This window comes from Anolis sagrei, chromosome 5 (genome assembly GCF_037176765.1).
Source record: "Anolis sagrei isolate rAnoSag1 chromosome 5, rAnoSag1.mat, whole genome shotgun sequence".
In the NCBI taxonomy this organism is placed as follows: Eukaryota; Metazoa; Chordata; class Lepidosauria; order Squamata; family Dactyloidae; genus Anolis; species Anolis sagrei.
Genome location: NC_090025.1, coordinates 153,203,378 through 153,221,149, shown reverse-complemented (window position 1 = coordinate 153,221,149; position 17,772 = coordinate 153,203,378). Strand labels below are relative to the sequence as shown.

The 17,772-nt window shown below is 40.3% G+C and overlaps 1 protein-coding gene across 4 annotated transcripts in view; it reads left to right on the top strand.

Annotated features, from left to right (window-relative positions):
* The first annotated feature begins 1,084 nt into the window (after positions 1-1,084).
* Positions 1,085-17,772, top strand: part of ATP2B1 (ATPase plasma membrane Ca2+ transporting 1) — an 81,554-nt gene continuing 64,866 nt past the window's right edge. For 3 of the 4 annotated variants that reach the window (XM_060777340.2, XM_060777337.2, XM_060777341.2), the window contains exon 1: positions 1,547-1,651. The gene's annotated coding sequence lies outside the window, so the exon portion shown is untranslated. Of the gene's footprint in view, positions 1,251-1,546; positions 1,652-17,772 lie in introns of those variants that run through there. The other variant, XM_060777339.2, reaches the window with a different exon arrangement.

Genomic DNA, 17,772 nt, shown 5'->3' with positions numbered 1-17,772 from the left:
GTGGGTGTATACATATATGCAAAATATGAGTGAAAAATCCCAAACACTTCTGGTTCCAAACCTTTGGGGAGAACCCCAGAATTGAGTGTTTTTACTGTTCAGTGGCGTCTCTGAGTGTAAACGGTTACGCTTCTCACTGACGTTGCTGGGCATTAAACCTGCCTGACAGTGCACCCACACTGTCGAATTAATGCTGTTTGACACCACTTGGAAGACCTTAAGCGGCTGAGAGGGGAAAGGAAGGGGCCTGAGTCTGAGAGGAATGGTGGGAGTTGAAGTCCAAAACACCTGGAGGGAGTGAGGGAGGGAGGGCCCAAGTCTGCCCATGCCTGACGTAGACGGACCCTGAACGAGGCTGGCTCCAGCAGGCTGCCCTCCGCGGGGTTCTTACGTCCTACTCGGGAAGGCGAGGCCATGACTCAACACGCCGCGATTCGTCATCTCGGTTCTGACGGAGGGGAGACGCCAGCTGCTCCCCCCGCGCGATGGGGTGGGTGGGGGGAGAAGGGAAGCTCCTCCGTTTCCTTCAGGGAGGCCTGAGGGGGAAGGAGCCCCCAAGCCCTGTCTTTGCCCCTCCCCCACCCCTTCTTGCGTGCTGACAGGAGCTGCCGCCGCCGTGCTTTTCAGGGATTTGCGCGTTTGTAGTCGTTTGACCCCGAAGGCTTTCCGTCCACGAAGTGACCAACTCCTACCTTCCTCCCCCCCCCCCCCGTCCACCCACCCCGCGCGCCCTCATATGAGCACGCGCGCGCTGATAGAAACCGACGGCGCGCTCTGCTGGCGAGCGTTCCCCGCTCTTGCCGTGGGGCGGGGGCGAGTGGGAGCGTGGTCAAGCCACGGCAAAGGAGCGAGAGAGAGAGAGAGAGACAAGGAGGGAGAGCGCCCCCCTCACCGCGCTCCCAGCAAAGTCAACGACCCGAAGCCCGCCGGGCCCCATCAAATGCCTGGGCCCGGCCCACTGACGTCATGGAAACAAGCACGTCAGGCGACGGCAGCCAATCGGAAGAGGGGAAGGAGGCGGGGAGAGAGGAGCGGGCCCCGCCCCTCTCGGGCACCAATCCCAAACCCCGCCCCTTTCGCTCGCGCTCTCTCTCTCTCTCTCTCGCTCCCCCGCCCCTCCTCCTCCTCCTCTCTCCTCACGCCCTCGAGGGGCTCCCTCCTCCGCCGACCCTGTCACGTGACGCCGACTGGGCCACGCTCGGAACCTTGCCTGAGGTGGGCGAAGAAGAAAAAAAAACAGAGGCGCAGAAGTGAGTGGAGTGGGTTGGAGCGACCCCTTGTTCCCCTTGCGCGTGGGAGGTGGAGGTAGAGGTGGCCCCGCCCCCCTTTGGTGGCTGGAGGCGGCGAGGAAGAGCCGGCGCTTCTGTACGGGTCCTGAGAGGGGGGCAAAAGGACGCCGCCTCGCAGGGCTGGCGAGGGCGAGGCGGAGGCGCTTTGGCGGGGGAGCCTGCTGCCGAGGGCGGGGCCTTCCTCTCTCCTCCCTCCCTCCTCCGCCCGCCCTCCCTCCCCGGTCGCAGGCGGGCTCGGCGGCGGCGGCGGCTCGGGCGCTCGCTCCGGGGTGGGGTGGGGGGGACCTGCGGTTGGTTGGTTGCTTGTTTGGTCGGGCGAGGCGAGGCAAGGCAAGGCGAAGCAGCGCGTGGAGGAACCTGAGGTAAGCATGGCTGAGGCGAAGGGAGAGGAAGGGCGCGGAGGGCGGCGTCGGGTTGGGGCTCCCTCGGAGACACAGAGAGAGAGAGAGGCGCAGGTGGTGGAGTCCGCAGGCCCCGCGGGGATTAGCCAAAGCGGAGGAGGAGGAGGAGGAGGATGAGCAGCCCCCGCCGGTGCAGCAGGGCCTGCGCCTCCTCGCCTCTCCCCACCGCCTCCTCTTCCTCTTCCTCAGTGGGCCACGGGGAGCCCACGCCGCGGTGTGTGACCTTGAGGGCAGCCACTTGCCTCCACCTGGAAGGAGGGAGGAAGGGAACGGAGGGAGAGGAAGGAAGGGGGAATGGATGTGGGGACTGGTAGGTTGCCCTTTCTGGTCTCCCCAACCAACCCCCCTTTTTAACCCCCCTCCCCCTCCCCAGGTGCGCATTATTTTTCCTCTTCGGAAGACCCCCGCCGGTGAAGGTGTTTCTTGGGTCTGCTGGGTTAAGTAGCCGGGATTAGGCGGACGCTGCTGCACGGCATTCTCATCCCCAACAGCCTCGGGAGTTTATTATATTCACATACACACGCACACAAACACACATATATGTATATATATAGAAAGAGCACACTCAGAAATTCCTGGTGTGTGGCTGTCGTCCACACATATGTACATATGTAAACGCGCGCACACAGCTGGGATTATATATTAGAGAGGAAACAGAAATGGTGTGTGTGTGTGTATGTATGTATAGACAGATAGATACTACCTGTACACATGTAAATACACGTAGCTGGGATTATATATTTGAGAGAGAACAGATAGAAATACCTTGTGTGTGTGTATATGTATGTATGTATATACCATCCAAACATATCTACAGGATTACTAGAGAGAGAGAGAGAACAACCTGCTGTTTGTGTATATATGTAGTGCCTGTACATAGGTAAATACACACACATAGCTGGAATCATATATTAGCGAGAAAACACATAGAAATACCTGGGGTGTGTGTATATAGCGCCCACACATATACATATGTAAATACACATAGCTGAGATTCTATATTGGAGAGAGAAAACACATAGAAATACCTGGTGTGTTTGTGTATAGCACCCACACATATGTATATGTGGAAGCACACATATAACTGGGATTATATATTAGAGAGAAAGCACATAGAAATACCTGGTGTGTGTGTGTGTGTGTATAGCACCCACACCTGTAAATATGTAAACACACACACATAGCTGAGATTCTATATTAGAGAGAGAAAACATGTAGAAATGCCTGGTGTGTGTGTGTGTGTGTGTATAGCACCCACACATATGTATATATGTAAACATATATATACCTGGGATTATATATTAGGGAGAGAGAGAACACATTGAAATCCCTGGTGTGTATGTATATTTAGCACATATATGTCATATATAAAGACACACACCACAGGGACTATACACACACACACATGCTTACATGCACACACAGTGTGTACATACAGTATCTCTCCTCCTATCCAGGAGCTAGACACTGGTTTTCTCAGCTGTGCATATAAAGGGTTCTGGAAATGGACGTCTGAGCCTTGAATTCAGGTCTCCAGGGCAGTCAGAATAAAGAGAAAGGGGTGGCTTTCCTCTCCCACCTTCTGAGCCTCTTGCGCCATCCACACTCAGGAAGGCATGAGAATAATTTTTAAAAGCAGGGGGATGGCTATGCTTCCCCTCTTTTCTGCATGACTACTCTCTCACTGGTTCGTCAAAGGGTTGATGTGCTTTATAAACTGGCTAAGTAAAACCCTGTGAGAATGCATGAGGTTGCAGTAAGTCTGTTTGCTGTGTGGAGGTATGCACATATGCGCGCCGAAGTGTATTGCTGTTATGAACTCTGATAAGGGATGTCAGCTGCGTCCCCAGATGAATGCAGCTTGGGCTAGGGAGTGTGTATCAGAACAGCTTTTGGGTGATGTATTCCTTTGGATCTCATGAGCCTCGTGTCTTTACTGCAGGCCAAGTGGTACTCCATACCTTTGGTTGTTTCAGCACCAGGAGTTCAGGAGGAAGGGAGTATGATGAGGGGTGAGGTGGAGAGTGACTGTTGCTGGCTGTACTTCATACTTCTCTCCAGCAGTGCCTATATAAAATGGTACTTGGAAGATGGCTAAATGAGAATACCTTCATACATTCATCTCATAAACAGCGGGCACATTTAACATTTAAGGCTGTGGTATTGGACAGCAACATTAATAGGAACTGATAAAAGTTGGGAGTGTCTGACCTTGGTGTTTCTAATATGTGTTGTAGCTCCTAATGTAAGAATTATACAGTTTCACTAAAACAAGGTAGGAAGTGCTTAGCTGAAATATTTCTCTCTTCTTGGCCTGTGCCTTTGATCCAAATATGTTTTAAAATGTTCTGAGTAGTTGTCATTTTGTCTGTGCCACAGGTCTTTTCATCTACTGAGAAAGGTAAATTTAAAAAGTATGAGCTATTATATGTGGAGTATAACAATGATTTCATTGACACACAGACTAACACATTTTATATTTTTCATTGTAAATAACTAATATCCAAATTTGGGTTGCTTGGCTTTTAAACAGTTGATGTAGCATAATGCATCTTATTTCTGTATACACACTTATTTTCCTTATACATGTCACTGTTATATTAGCCTTCACCCAGTTTGGAATTTTGGGATAAACAGAGGAAGACAATTGGACAGCTCTCCTGAACAAATATTGCAGAAACAACCTCTGTGATAGGGTCCAAAATTACTTGAAGGCACATGGCGATGACATAAATTAGCATGTAAAGTTCATGTGAACTATAAATACAAAATACTGCTATGTCATGAAAGGCGAATGCTCTAGATATGTTCTGCAATGTATCTTGTTGAGAAGCCTTTGAACGGTGTGGTACACAAACATAAGTTATTGACAATATATTTAAACTAATTGTGACTAGAAGGAATGCAAGCCTTCAGTCTATGTATGTGGAAAGGGATATCATAGGAACATGTATGTTCCAGAAGCACACACTTACAGCCATTATACTCATTAGGATCTAACCTTATACTGTGGCTAATAGTTGGAAATTGAAAGGAGTTTGAAATGTGTGCCAATAGAACATTATAATTATAATTTATACATTATAATTTATTTTGCTGCTCAGCAATAGCAAGACATTTTGGAATGAGGCAAAGTCAGTGTATAATAGCGAACAGTAAATTAAATATGTTTAAAATATAGGATATACTAGTCAGAAAAGAGATCTAACATCCTTTACCATGTAGGAGAATAGCTTTCAGGTTCTTTAAGGCTGTGGAGCAAGAGTAGTGAAGCTATTTATCGGTCATATCCAGGGCTAAACTGATAAATTCATCATGTCTGACAACTAGTATTCATGCCTCTTAACCTAAAGATGAAAGCTCTGTAATTAATTGTATAGGATAATGACTGTCCAGGTGTGCAGTGTTTATTATAGATCTCTTCTGAAGATTATTGGGACCCCTGGTCTCTGTATGTTTTGAGGCTAGTGTAAAACATTTCGCTTTGGCAAACATAGTTGTGCTACTGCTTAGCACAGTTTTCCATGAAATTTTGAAGTACAACCAGATAACCATCAGTACTGAAAAGCAGAAGTCCTGTAATGGAAATGCAGATTCTCTAGAATTGCTACCTCTGGCTTTCAAGTTAGGAAGCACCATTGCCCAGTTCCTCCTCTGGACTCTTACTCTGATGCTACTTTTCATCTTGTTTGGGCCTTCTTGTTGCCTTTTGCTGCTTCCCATGCAGTAGCTGTGTTTTGAATCAGGATTGTATTATTGGCCTTCCTATTCAGTTATCCTAATAAATCCAAAAGGACTGGAGACAGGTGTATATGTGTGCTGCATGTATTTACCATAGCAAATGCAGTTTATCTGTTTTAAACATGCAGCCATTTTTTCAGATAACTAGATGTTCACATAATTTGCAAATGGATATGTGGAAAATATTCACTTTTCAGGAAGTTCTAGGAACTTTAGTTGCAAAAATTGTTATATTTCAGAGCATTGTACAAATAAAAGTAGAACTTGGTGAGGGCTGTTTTGTATTTTCATTTCCTGAAGTATTACTGTATTTTCTTCAAAACTCCACAGTACATGTTCCCTTTCTTTGGGTATAATCATGCACTGTATGTGGCCACATATTTACATACTGTCTTTCATTTTTCTGTCCACATCTTGTTGCATGGACTCATCACATTCGTAAACATTTCTTGCTGCTTCATTATCCTATTGGGATGGTTGCACTTCTGTTTCTTACTCCTTTTTCTTTTGCACGTCGACAAGACTTTGGAACCTTCCGTTTCTGCTATTCCTCCCTCTGGTTTCCCCTTGTACAGTTTGTATTATTGTCAACCAGAACCTGCTTATCTTTTTTATCTTTTCACTTATTTTGTACTCAGAAATCCCACATTATACATTTTCCCATGCCTGTAATCTGTACCCCTGTGTCTTTCTGGACTTGCATTATTCTTTCAGCCTATTTTTGCTTTTGTGGCCATTAAATAGAACAAGAAATTCAACAATTAGCATTTGTCTAACCTGGCAATCCTTGCTTGTCACCTTAAAATAAACCAGGAACAAACCCTGTTTTGTGATACTGGCTTGTGGGAATGACAGGTCATCATTCCTTCTTCAGGTGAAGTGCTGAGAAGAGAGTGGAAGTGTATTGATGGCTTTCATAGAAATTCGGGGAGCCATCCATCTCTTGGATATGTAACTACTTAAGAATGGGTGCCAGTTTGTGTGTTTTTCTGTCTTGAAGGCCTATTTCAGAAGAATCGTCCGTCTGTCCCCGGCCCACCACACTAGAAATAATGACTGGCGTCAATATTTTTTGGCCCTCTAGTTCCACATGAATACCTTTCTACTCACAGAAACATTGGGTCCAGCCTCTAGATGTTTTACTCCCTCAAGGCCTCCTAACTGCAGACTATTCCTTCAGAATTTTAACAAACCAGAACGGTGGAGAGAGTTAAGTTTAGAGATAGGATGCCTGGATTCAACTCACTGCTCAGCCATAATTATTAGGTAGCTTTAGGCAAGCTTCTGTCTGAAGTTGTTAAAAAACAGGATGAGATAAACTGCATTACTTTGTTGTGTACTAAAAGTGTTGTAGAACGAAAGAAATGTGTTTTGTCGTTGAGCTTTTGTTTTTGCTTTGTTTTGCCAATAACTACTTGTATCTGGAGAGTGATTATTGACTACATTTCTTCAATCTCTACGAAGATCCAGAAATGTTGGTTTGCTATAGTAATCAACTGCTGTTAATGGTTGCCATTACCCCTCTTCTCAGTATGATATGGGTGTAGGCCAAAGGGGAAATGAAGTGTATTTTATCTCCATGCTAGACTCTTAGGAAAGGCAATAAATTAATGTTGTTACTTTTTGAAAAATGCAACAGTTTAATCTGCGTTATCCATTTGCTTTCCTGATATTAAATATATAGTAGGATAAAAATATTTTTTTACCTGATTGATCTTTCATCCTAATTTTTGTAACTTTTTACCTTTTAAATACTTGTCACAAGGCCACATGTTCAGTTTATTTTGCTTCTGTTTAGATAACTACCAGTGCCCTGGTGGGTTTTGTCCACATTGCATATTTTGATTACTACATACTGTTAGGTTAATCTGTTGTTATTATCCAATGTGAATGGTACGTGACTAGGTTATATATATTGTATATGTACTACATGATATTGATGTCAGTAGATTTGAGACTCAGATTAGCTTTGCTTCCCATTTCAACATCCCTGATCTCTTTGCTGACTTCTGTATCTGAGATAAGTGTCAAATATTTTGACCATAAGCTATGCTGATATGCAACGAAAGCTGGAAGTAATTCATTGGACCTTTGATGGCCTGGTATGCATTTGTGTGTGTTGTGTATGTCTTCATGTGGTCAGATTTGTGTCTACTATTACATAGCAGATCGATTGTATATAACATGTTGGGGCTATGTTTGATGCCTGAACCATTCCAAGTACTTGCTAAAGTAATTAATAGTGTTTGAATTTAAGTGTTGATTTTCCTTTTATTGGCAGGGGAAAGATGCTTATCTGGTGCCATCAATATAGTTGATTACTGTAGATTACGTCAAATATTCAGTGCCAGGCTGTTAAAGGTGCTAAACCCAGAAATACAGTAGATATGGATGTGTTCACAAATATTAATGTCCCTACCTAATCTTCATAATGCATGTCTCACTATACTTGTTGAATTTGCATAAACAGTACAAATAAAAAATTGTGAATAGTTGTTTAAGAGGGTTATGGAGAACCATAGTCTGAACCAGTTTTTGGTCTTTTTGGATGAATGTGATAATTTCTAGGCTGTGGCCCTTCACTTGATCTTGGACTGTAACTTCCAAAATCTATGATTATGTTGTTATGCTATGGTTATGCTAGCTAAGCCATTTGAGATTATTACAGTTGTACTCTAATAACACTTGGACAAATTGTTCATCACTGCTGTTGATTTAAAAGGGGGGGGGGGGTTCAAAACTGATAACTTAGATTTAGAAATGCAACAATGATCGATGTATTTTATTCATTAATTGATCAATGTATTTTATGTATTAGTTATGTAATTAATTAAACATTGTACATTTAAGGGAAAAAAATCACAAGTGGCATCCAAACAACAAAAACACTAACATATTGGGGGGTGGGGGTGGTGACAGGATGCAAAATATCGGTATGATTACGTCAGTACAACCATGACTTGTTCGCATGAGAATACTGGAGATCAGAAATAAAGGAATGTCAGTGTATGCTTTCCATCAGCTGCTAGGGAACGTCAGAGAAGAGAAGTGGATAATCGAAGAGCTCTAATTAATGTTCTCCCCAAACAGATTTCAGACCCAAGTAATACTAGGGGTACATCTTCCAATGACTTTAGATACTAGATAGGTTACTAAGGAACTATACTTATATTACAGTGTCCAAAGTATTAGCCATGTTAGCTTATTTCAGCAAAACCAAGAAAGTCCAGCGCTACCTCAAAGATAGGTATATTTCTTTTTCCACATTTTTTCATAAACTATAGTCCACTTCATCAAATGCATTTCATGTTACAGATAATTACTTTGCCCATCTTGTGTTTGCAAACTAACAACTTTTTTTCAGTACCTCAAGTCAAAAATAGTTTACAGCAATGTTGGAATATAAGTGATTTGTCAGAGTGGGGCAGGGCAGTTCTTGGGAGGAAAAAGTCTGCCAGAGTGTGTAAAGATCAGTCTTGCAAACTAGGGTTTTTGCTTTCTTGAAAATATTTTGTAACACTTTTTAGTCCCCCCCCCCGTCCCCCCCATTTAGTGGTCACATAACAGAAACCGCTGTTAAACGTTTTGAATTAAAAGTGGTAGATTTTGTCACCTGTGTGCCTTTAAACTATCTACATTGTAGGAGTTGAGAGGATCATATTTAGGAAGGCTCAAATGTGATTCAGTTTCACAGTATGGCTTAACATAACTGTCTGGACTTGTGCGCAGGTCTTTTTTATGTGCTTAGGCTTTAGAAGGAGCTGTTTTTGAAGTGTATATCTAATTTGAAATTTATCAATTACATAGTAACAAGTATAGTGCTGGATGGACACTGTTGTACAAATCAGTCGTAATCCACTCCGTGTGCACTTCAGCAGGTCATCTGTTCTTATCTGCTCCAACATCCAAAAGGTGTTTTTGACATCAGCTTCGGGAAGTCTCACTTGCTCATCTACGAGGAGGTGAAGGAGGGCCTTTTCAGTGGCTGCAAATACTGTATAATGCCTAACCCATGAAATGCAGGTGACCTCTTTTCTGAATGTTGTTTACTGGTCAGATAAGCCACTTCTGTTCTGGTTAGCGTGGCCTTCTAAATATGATGTCACTTAAAGGGTTGTTATATCTACAGTTTTCACGTTTGTATTGGCATGTATTTTTAACTTTAAAGGTATTGTTTATACGCATTTCAAAACCCTGAGCTCCTTTAAGTGGTGCATGCATATTAGAAAGGCAGAGAATAAATTTGTAAATAAATAATGGAAGGTGTTAAATTTGTTCCAGGGTTGTGACCATGAAGTCTAAACTAGCTGCTATCAGTGTAAGCTTTGCAGATCAGTTCACTGCATGGAAAACATAGCCTCAGTGTGTACTTTCATATTAATCCTTTGTTTTTAGATAAGAATGAAGGTAATACAAAATATTGGTTTCGGGCTTCTATGAATCCTGACTAATTGACATTTATCAGTTTCTTGATTGTTGGATCTGTATCAGCTAATCCTTATGAGATCGTTGCAATGTGGAAATGTCCGGGAGGCACTTGCTTGATTTTCCTGGCATGTCTGATGTGAATGCAAGTTCCACTAAAGATGAATATTTAAGCAGATATTTTAAGTTGACATTTAATATATGTACCATGAAGCTTGCTAAATGTACTTATAGCCAAATGTTAAATGTCTTGGGTTTCAAGAATATATTGTATGTAATTAGTTTATTAATTGCTCATGAGTCTGTCAGCCTGCAAAATTTGCATTCATATACACATGTGGAGAACAGTTGGTTTTTAGATTGCACAAATGTTTGTCTTTTACATGTAAGTGCTCTCTGTTCTTTCGAAAGGAGGGAACTAATACATCTTATGATGTTAGTCCTCTCTTTCCTGTGTAGGGTAATTTTTGTCAGAAAATAGTTTTGCTCTTATATTACATTGTAATCTGTTATTCAGTTATCTGTATCTTTCCATATCAGCCTGCCTTAGCTTTTTAACATCTGCAGTGATGGCACTTCTCTTCTGCTGCCTTCAAAACATAAGTCTGTGGGCATGCAGGAGATGGTAGGCCTATTTTAATTCCTGCTAAAGTGTATACATGTGGAAACCTGTTCTTAATCTCTGGTAGGCTTTACATTGCTACAGTAAAATCATATTGAAGTGATATTTATATAGTGTATACAAAAAATGCCATAGAATAAATCAAAATTGAATATGACTACTTTGTATTAATGGAAAGTACATCTACACGTGTGTAAGAGAGATTATAATTTTTATCATACAAGTCCTTGAATTTTGAAGGCAATAGTTCTGGGGTATTGAAAGAGCTTGTATAGACTAATCAAAGCTTGGGAATATGTTCAAAGCTCATATGGTATGTATCACATGCTTTTTCTTCATGCTGGATCTTTTAATCGTAACTCCATATTCACCACTAACAGCAGGTAGCTGGAATGAGTGTCACTACCTAGATAGTACATCATACTGAATAGGAAGAAAGCAGTTTAAGTTAGTCTTATATTGCGTGACAGCTGTTAAATTGACTGCTGGATACATCAGGGCAGAATGTCTTCTCCTTGGTTTTTAACTTAAAATATTTGGTTTATATCTTGCAGCAAGTAACATGTCCATTAGATAGATTAATGTCCATTAGATGGATTAAGTCACTTTGTTGCATTGGATTCGGAAACTTATGTATTTGAAGACAAATTGTTTAAATAAGTAAATCAAAATATAGTTATTACGCAGTAAACTTATGTTTTATTTTATTGCAGGCGGGGGAGGGGGGTTAATTACCTCAGTGATAATGACAACTGTAATACAGTTGGGACACTCTTTATCTGAAATGCTTGAGAACAGAAGTGTTTTGGATTTTTTTTTTCATATTTGGCAATACCCATATTTGCTTATATGTACATAATGAAATATTCTGGAGATGGGACCCAAATCTAAACATGAAATTCATTTACGCTTCATATACACTTTATACATGTAACCTGAAGGTAGTTTCATACACTATTTTAATAATTTTGTGCAATAAACAAACTTTGCGTACACTGAATAATCAGAAAGAATCTATGTAATGATTTTGTAGTATTTCAGATTTTTGGAGAATGAATTTTCAGCGTGTATAACAGTATTGCTCTTCAAATGTTTAGAGTTACTTCAGACATTTGTAATTTGAAAAAAATAATTTTATTTTCTAACCATACCTACCAATAGTATTTGAAACTAGAACTATGTCTTAAAGAGAATCACAGTATACCCAGCAGTAGGTTATAGTGTCTTACAGTGTATTTGACTACAACATTTAATCAAAAATAGTCATCATTAAACTATTGCAGAGGATTGGGGGGGATATCAAATAAGTGGAAATTAAGAGTTTTAAAAATGTGTGAGTCATCTTCAAAGCACAAAAATACACACTATGTGGAAGCAGTACAGTTGGTAAGGGTTTGAGAGGACTTCTGTTTTCCATTCCTCAACCTTTTTCTTTATTTTTTATATATAGGCGGTATGTTTTGTTGGCTTTTGTAATCACAACAGTATTATTCATAAGCAAGAGAAATATCAGTTAACGGGCAGGGGATGGGTGCTCTGCAGAAGCATACAATCAAAACTTGTAAAAGCCCTAAGGAAAGGGGGAAACCAGAGTACATCTATGAACACATACTCCATGATTATGGAATGTTGACTGATCAGAGTGATGAGAGAACAGGACAAAATACTATGAATTTTACTATATTAATATTATATGGCTAACTGGAAGCTTGACTATAAGCACTCTCTGCAACAGGTCAGTTTTGTAATATTCTATTGTGCTATCCAGTATTTTTCAAAGAAGTAGTTTTTAAAATCTTTTTTAATGAAGTCTGAGGTATTTTAAAGTCTAAACAATGCCTTTTAGCATAGTTCTCATATATGATAATTGGCAGTATATGCAATACTGCATAGAAAAAAAATATTTGTAATCAGTCGTTCCATAACTAGAAATGAAGGAAGAGCTGCTGCTGTTAATGACATCATATGGTGTGATGTATGTGTGAGGAAAGTATACTCCATGGCCATGCTAAACCCAACCCAAGGATTCTTTTTCCTGAGAATTTAAAACAATGATTGTACAGGGTTAGTCAAAATGCATAGGCCAATAAGCCATTCAATTGAATGGCTTATTGGCCTATGCATTTTGACTAACCCTGTATTTTATTTTTTTCAGGGGTGCAGCTCTCTGATACCTTGAGCTTAGGGAGGACAGTGTGGTTCCATAACCCCAACAATTATCTGTCCCTGGTCTAATGGGAATGGAAATGGCCTATGGTTTCCCATAGCTGGAGGAGTGCTGTAGCACTTAGCACAAACCAAGGATGCATGTGGTCATACTTTAAAACACTGGACCTTTTTATTGCAGTCATGACTTCTTTGTATGCATTGAATAGGACAGCAATGTAACAAAATGCTGTTCCCTTTGGTCTGCATAATATTATAATACTAATTTCACAATTTCAGTATTTAGTTTGGATATGTTACGAATCTTATGGCTATAAAGTAATGCTTCAAGTCAGTCATTAACTTATGACTTATAATTATTCCATTTTTGCAGTGGCCATATGAATTATATGAAGCATTGTCTTGAAGCAAACTGTCTATTGTATCTAGCCTTCTGTTGCCTTTGTTCCAGAGTCCTCCACATACCCTCACACTTCATGGTAACCGCTTGAACTAGGCTTGTGCATGGATTCGGTTTGGTCTGTTCCCTTTGGCCAATCTGGATTGTTTGGCTGGCCGTAATGGTAAGGGCTCAACTGCCTTGTTTTTCCCCCCCGAAATGGGCCACACAGCAACCGGGCACAGCTTCTCCTCTCCTATTCAGCACCATGCAGCGCACAAAGAGGCTGCCATGTGCTCGCATGGGGTTTCCCTGTGGCCCCTGCCTGTTGGGCCAATCAGAATAGAAGGACACCATGACATGTCTTGCACAAGCTGTGTATTTAATGGGGCGAGCGCCTCCACTGCTCTCAGTTGCGTTCTGGTTCTAGAGAGGTGCTTCAGTCTGCTTGCCTTGCTGCTCACTCTCAGCTTTATTTTTTGGCTTGGCTTGGCCTCTCTCTAGCAATGAATCTTTTCAATTTTCCTTTATTTTCTTGATTCTTTTTCTTTAGTGGGTGGGGTGATGTGTGCATTTGGGAACTAAGGAGAAAGAAATATCATCTCTTTGCTCTTGGTTTGCTTTATTTAAAATATTTGGGTGGCTCTGAATGCCATGAGTCACCCTTTAGCTTATTTTTCTCCTCCCCTCCTCTCTTTCAGAAAATAATTTTAGAATTTAATAATAATAATAATAATAATAATAATCCCAACAAACAAACAGAAAAACCTCATTCTCAGAAAACTATGTAGTTACCTACCTATAATTTCATTCCTTTGCAAACAAGTTCTCTCTGTTTATATTTCTCTTTGTGCTTTCTGCCAGCTGAATTTCAAGTAATCATAATAAGGATTAGTAATAATTCATTGGCTGTTTCCAGTAGTAAGAAGAACTACAAAAATTAGTTTTGGGCTTCAATCTGTGGAGAAACTTTGCCACAACCTATCATTTTTTGTAAGAACAAGAAATGCAAAAGCTTTGGAAGAAGTTGCTTGCTGTTGTTTTTTTATTAGTAAAGAAAAAAAGTGTAATAGTGGGCACTGGGCTGTGTGATGTAGAAATGCATCTTTGACACTTGGCGGGAAAGGATGGTGCCCTGCTGCAGCTGCTCCTGGAGAAGTTACAGGGTGAGGCCAACAGGGGATACCTTTTGAGAATTTTTTTTGAAAGGAGATTTTATTTTTAAAAAGAAATGAGATTCCTAAAGATCAGGATGACACAAATGTTATGAAACTTGGTGGGCTAACAGTGGTTGATATGTCCTCCAAGTGTGGTCATTTTCATTCCAATAGCCCTAAAATGACAGGAAGGAGAGCCTGGGGAGCCCCCCCATTGCCACCAGTGGGCCAGATCTGCAGACTGAGAATTGCCCATTTTCAGGAGGGGCGTGAAATTCGGTCAACAGAAATGGATCGAGGTTCAACCGAAATGCACAAGCCTACTCTGAATTCCTACTGCAACCTCTGCCAATATCATATTCATTTTTTTGTCTCTGTACCCTCCCCAAAACATTTTCACAATCAAGCAAACTATTTTTTTTCCCGTATTGGCATTGCATCTTAGTCAGCATTTTTTTCTGGTTTTTTTTCTGAGCTTAAGGGTGTTTGCAAACATTTGATGACATCAGTGTAATCAAATGTAAGAAAGTGATAATAGGCTACAATGGATTTTATGATTTTATGGTTGTTTTAAAAGCCTGGTTCGGTTATAGAAATAATATCTAAATTCATGTAGTAATTGCAGTCTTAGGAAATGGAGATGAGTGATGCCATCTAGTGAGACTTTCTGCTTTCAGCTATAGAAGGCAGTAACTGAACTGTTAGTAATTGATATGCTGATATTGAGCAGCATTAATTCATGCAAACTGGCTTGTTGCTAGCCCAACCAAAGCTAATGTTTCTGATATTAGCATTTGGGGATTTGAATACAGGTGCTTTTAAGAATAATCTTCATATTATTATATAGTGCATTTTTTATCCCTTGATACTTTTTTAAATGTGTGATTTTTTTACATAGGAATGGGATCCTTGATCAATGTCCTCATCTCACAGTGACACTGAAAAAATATGGCTATTCCTATAAAAAATTAAATACCACTTTTTGTTGAATCAGGGAAAATGAAACTGTAGGCATAATATATAGTGTTGTGAACAAAATAAATCAGGTATGTTCTTTAACACAACCATATGAAAATGCCAGTTGTCTTTCTATGCCCCTTTCTCATCATGTGCCAAAGAACAAATGCAGTATATTCAGTAATGTAGTAAATACCGGCAGTGATTAGTTTCAGGCGTAGATAGGAAAGCAGTGGGGAAGGAAGTTGTGTCAATATGTGTCTGGCAGCGTTGGTTGTAAAGTTTCCTTCTGTGGCTGTTATTTATCTGAAGAGACCTATTTTCAGTATGTTCAGAGAGAAGTGAAATTCAGTTGCCTGTTCATCTATATTTTACAACTTTTTGGTTGTATTGTGTTACTCAGACATATATCAAAATACAACTATGTTAGGGAACCAAATAGTTATTCAATCAGGCCTGGAACTGAACAATATGACAACACACTATGGGGCAACAACCAGCATCTAGGAGCCACATTTGAGGTTCAATATATATGGCCCATTATAAAGTTCAGAGCATTCAGAATGGTAGGAAAACAGGAAGAAGGCTGTAGGAAATGTTTATTAAAACAGTTATAGTAAGATGTAGTTTGAATGATTAGGATGATGTAAAAAGAGTTTTATATAGTAGGCTTCAAGAATTACATAGTAATTAAGCTTTCTGTCTTAATGAGGACCAGGCAATATGAGGAGATTTCTTTAAGAAGCATTTAAATAAAGTTGCGTTCTCACCGCTTTGTCAGACTCTAAGTAAATTAACATGTTTTTATATCTGTTCCATTAAATAATCCTACATCTTGTGCAAACATATTTTGTTCATCCTGCACTGGCTTTTGATTTCTCTGGACAGCTCCCATTTTCTGCTGACAAAGCACAAGCAGTTTGTCCTAGCAGAGTTGACAATTTATAAAATTTCCATCCAATTATAATAAGTTACATTCCTCATTAACCACAATGGAAGGCTCATATTAGATGCAGTACCTCTTATTTTATTATCATAATAACTTCCTTAGGCAACTCTGTGAAACTAAAGGCAGTTACTACTTGTGAAGCAGATTTCCTTATGTCACAGTATACGTCACTTCATTAAACAGTATTTGCTGAGGATCATGTATTTTCCTCTGGATGAATACTTGGAGGGAGGTAATGGGCTGGATGAAGAAAAACAAATTGAAACTGAATCCAGACAAGGCAGAGATGCTTTCTACTAAGGATTTTAATCTGAGGGTAGAAGTGTGTCAACTGATTCTGGATGGGGTTGCACTCCCTCTGCAAGACCATGTTTGCAGCTTGGGAATGCTCTTCAGTCTGTCTTCTAAATGTCAGCTTGAATAGATACAACAACCAGGAGTGCTTATTATCATTTTGGCAGGTTTTCCATCTGCACACCTTCTTAGAATTAGAAGATGTAAAGACAGTAGTGCACACACTGGTAACTTAAAGGGTGGCTTTCTGCAATGCACTGTACATTGGGCTCCCTCTGTCCCAAATTTGGAAACTCAAGTTTGTTCAAAATATGGTAGCCAGATTGGTTACAGGTACATCCAGGAGTGAGCACATCATACCGATATTAAACTCACTTCCAGTTGCTAATTCGTTTCTGGGCAAAGTACAGAGTATTGGTTATTTATTTATTTACTTACTTACCTTACTTATATACCGCTGTTCTCAGCCCGAAGGCGACTCACAGCGGTTCACAACAAATACGAACAGCAAAAATTCAGTGCTACAGTATAGAAACAGTTAACAACCTAACACATTACACAATTAATAAACAGTTACTACAATACCCATTCACTGTCGTCTCATCATCAAAAACATGTTCCAGATTCGTCATCCATTGTTCCATTCCAGTGTTCATTAACCAATCATTGCATTATTCGAACGCCTGCTCAAACAGCCATACATTTAAAGCCCTATATTATTTAGGTCCATGTTACTTGCAGGTTTGCCGCCTTCCGTACAATACACCCTATACATTCAGGTCTTCTGGGGATGCTTACCTCAACCATCCAGGACTAGACTGGTGATGGTTACCTGGAGGACTTTTTCATTGGCTGCCCCTGATCTGTGGAATGACCTGCTAGAAGATATTTAAGAGTTAATTTTAAAATATTCAAAATCTATCACTTCTGGCAGGGCTACCTAGTTGATTTTAAGCTGGGATTTTTAAATTGACATTTTGACGTTCATGAATGGATGATTTTAATTTGTTTTGATCTTGTGCTCATGTGTTTTATTCTGTTTTTTTTAAAATGGCTTCATATTTTTGAGTTAAATGTTGTATTTTAATCTATGAATACCTCTCCTCAAGCCTTGAGGAGAGATGAGTAAGAAGTAAAATATTACTATTTATTGATTTAACATGTCTTTTTATTACAGTGTCTTAGAGCAACTATTTTGGAAATTTTTAAATTTTGTTTACAAATTATAAGTTGTATAGTTTGCAGATTGCAATTGTACCAATGAGCAAGAATAAGTTGTGTAGTCATAAGTTAAATACTCCCAGTCCCCTCATAGATCTTCCAGGGACAATTATTTCCTGTCTATTTGATGGCACTATCCTGTTTCCCCAAAATAAGACCTACCCTGAAAAT